Here is a 3,451-nt window from a genome sequence, read left to right on the forward strand (position 1 = left end):
AGAAAAGACCTTAGTTTCAATTCTGAGTTGGGGCATGGCATTAAAGGGTCCTGAAAAGAGGATTCATATAATCTGACATGTATTTAAAGGATCACTCCAGCTGCCTGAGAAAAGATAGTAAGCCAACAAATGTGTTAGCAGAGAGAAAATTTGAGATATGTTAACTCAACCAAGGAATAACTGTGATTTAATCTGGGTTGGTAGGTGCTGCTTCTCTCAGTCTAGCCTGTTACAGTTATGGAGGTTGCCATGTTCCTTTTTTTTTTTTTTTTTTAGGCGAGGCAACCTTTGGTTGACCTCACAGATTGCAAGAATCTTGTCAGTTTACAATCCCTTATTTTATTTTTTATTTTTTATGCCTACAGCGCCTGGTTTTCCTAGGTGGTCTCCCATCCAAGTACTAACCAGGCCCGACCCTGCTTAGCTTCCAAGATCAGACGGGATCAGGCTTGCTCAGGGTGGCATGGCGATAGACTGGCATGTTCTTAAAACTCATCTCACCTCTGCCATCCTGGACACAGTTAATAGACCCAGGGGCTAGCCATCCAATTCAGATCAGAGCATTCTGAGAGTTTTACTGATTTTTAAAAAATTGTATCAGAAGAATATGCTAATACTTCCCTATCAATGATAGCTTCAAAATGGTGGCATATAAAATTTATAAGTTAATTGCATGAGCTTCATCATAGCAAAGAAGAAAGTAGTTGATAATTGAGCCTGCATTCCTTTTCTAGTATAAATGCTCTTTTCTAGCTCAATGTTAAGCCTATTTCCTGTGATGAGGGACCTTCAGGTTGTTCAATGCTTATATTGAGGATTTTAAAATCTGAAAACCAGGAGAAAAATAACATTGTTCTAGTCCTCCCTTCTTCCCTAATCACCCATATTCCAAGATAAAGAATATTTAGTCATCAGGTGTCTTTTGCACTTGCAGAGACAACCAGGTCTGTTAACCTAGGCCTGCTGCTTATTCATAGCCTGTGTCCTAAATTTGGCTCAGGAAGTAGTAAACAGGTGACTTAATTTCACGCCATGATTTGTACAACTCCTTAATGTATTTTGTTATACTAATAATATAATTTAATATACCAACGTGGATGTTTCCCATTTTTATGTTTTATGATACTTCGAAAAGTAATGGGGTCCCTACTTATTCTACTATTTTACCAGATGTTCCCAAGGAATGACTTTATAATATTCAAGAAGAATATTCTTCAATAAGAGTAGGCGAAATTCCTGTGACAGCAGGGATTAAAAAAAATTTTAGATCATTTGGCAGGGATATTAAGGTAAAAATTAATAAATGAAATAAGTGGTTGAAATATTCTTTTTTTCAGAATCTGTCAAGATAAAATCAATGTTTTGCTCATAAACTGCTTAAAATATTTTGTACTCAATATGTGCAACATGTACATTTATCATTTAGGTAAATAATGAAGAAAACCTCAGCATTCTTGATGGCAATTGAGACTCTGATGGGATCTGCTGTATACTTATTTTAGATGATATACTTATTTTAGCTTTACAATGGCGCTTACTGCAAATGGAATATGATGTTAGTGCACATTTGGCTTTTTAAAAAAAATCTTCTTTTCTACTAAATAGATATTGGGCAATCTGCAGTCAGTGATCAACACACAACAAAACAGTGGATATCCCATAAGAATAGCTTTACTTTAAAAATTAATGGCATTTGAATTAAGCAGTGATTGCAATATTTGGTTTTAATACTAAAAGGTAAAAGTTCTCTATGTTTAAGTATGTTCCTTTTTAATTTTACCACTGTGTATTAGTTCACTTTTTCAGACCGAATTTGATTGGCTCAGAAAACAATATTTTATTGTTTTTACCATGCTAAGACATTTCAAATGTCATTGAAATTTCTGTAACATTCTGGACTGTTTTTAAACCAAAATCCGTGTGTGGGTGTGTGTAATTCCCTTATATTTGCTTCTTTTCTTTCTTGAATGGATATAGCTTTAAAAAGTTATGAAAAAATAATTTTCTCATATTTTAAGGTCAAATCACATCATACCTCTTAAGTTTGTGAAGCAGAATTATCTGCCCTGTCAATGATAAGAAAAAGCATACTAGTGATTATGTTTTTCTTCATTATAAAAATATAGGTGAGGAATCTCAAGAATGAAAAGGAAAAAAGAAGTCATTTCAAACCTATTTCTCAGAACTAAAAAGCTGAAGACATCATCTTATAAATTAAACTGCAAACTCTTTAGAGTCAGAAACCTCATTATTCTACATATCTGCTAAGTACCATGACTTTTCAAAAGAAATAAATTATCCTGTAATAATGGTAAAACATTTCTTTAAAACGAAATGTGTCTTCATGAGATAAATAAACTTTATCTTTCTTCTTTGTTGATAAGTTGACATAACCTTTCAAAGTAACTCTATAAAACGTTTTGTTTTAGAATTACTTTGCAAATAATTAGTAAAATATCAACAAATTAATTCAGGAAGAAAGGTTCATTTCCAATATAATAATTCCGTGAAGGAGTAATAGGTTGGATAAAAGACGGGATACTGTAAGATTGTTTAGAGAGATACGGAAATGTTGAACTCAAGAATAAAGATATATTGGTCAGTTTGACCAATATCCTAAACCTTATCTTCTTTATTTTTTGTCTCTAAAAAGACAAATAACATATATTAAGTACAAATCCTTTCAGACACTTTCTATCTGCTTTGCGAATTTCAACCCATTAATTCTATTGCGATATACTGAAAGTCTTACCATCATTTCTCATTAATCAAAGATGATTCTGTGTCTCATTGTTCCTCTTCAACCTATATCCAACCACAAACCTGGTTAACCTAAAAGCCATTCTCTTTTTTAAAAATAATTATTTGCAGTGACATCTATTGCCATAGCCATTTCATGGCCACATCCTAAGCTTTACTTCTAAACATTTCAAATCTAATATTTCACCCTCATATCCTTCAGAATACTCCTTAATTTGTTCTCAGTAAGTTTGATGATAATGATGACCATCACCATCACGATCAATTAAATTTCATCTGGACCTAAGCCCTGATCTTTGTACTATGACTTTATTTATCAAGTGCATCCTGACTTCACTTCTTCAGAGGATGCGTCCCATACTTCTTCTCCTAGTAACTTCTCATGGGCCATTCTCAACTCTTTGTGAATTTTACCAAGGAGACTATGCTAGAGCTATTACAGCAGCTTTGCATGAAGAACTGGAAGTGCCTGGGTAGGTATAGGATAGCCCTCTGCAAATTATTGGTGAAGGGCATGAAATTCAACTCCCTTGCCTCAATGCATGACAAAACCAGTAATAAAATTAATGCCCTATAGCTTCCTGCAGAGGTAGATGAAGAGCAGTTTTCACCTAAAATCATATTCTTGCTGGGCTATTACTCTCCCTCTATTTCCTTACCAGTTTCTCCTGAGTGCAATTAATTAATAGAT

The 3,451-nt window shown here is 33.8% G+C and overlaps 1 pseudogene; it reads right to left on the reverse strand.

Moving 5' to 3' along the window:
• Positions 1-356: 356 nt before the first annotated feature.
• Positions 357-475, reverse strand: LOC111739751 (annotated as a pseudogene).
• Between the last annotated feature and the right edge of the window lie 2,976 nt (positions 476-3,451).

Source organism: Pteropus vampyrus, unplaced genomic scaffold (genome assembly GCF_000151845.1).
Source record: "Pteropus vampyrus isolate Shadow unplaced genomic scaffold, Pvam_2.0 Scaffold53, whole genome shotgun sequence".
NCBI lineage: Eukaryota > Metazoa > Chordata > Mammalia > Chiroptera > Pteropodidae > Pteropus > Pteropus vampyrus.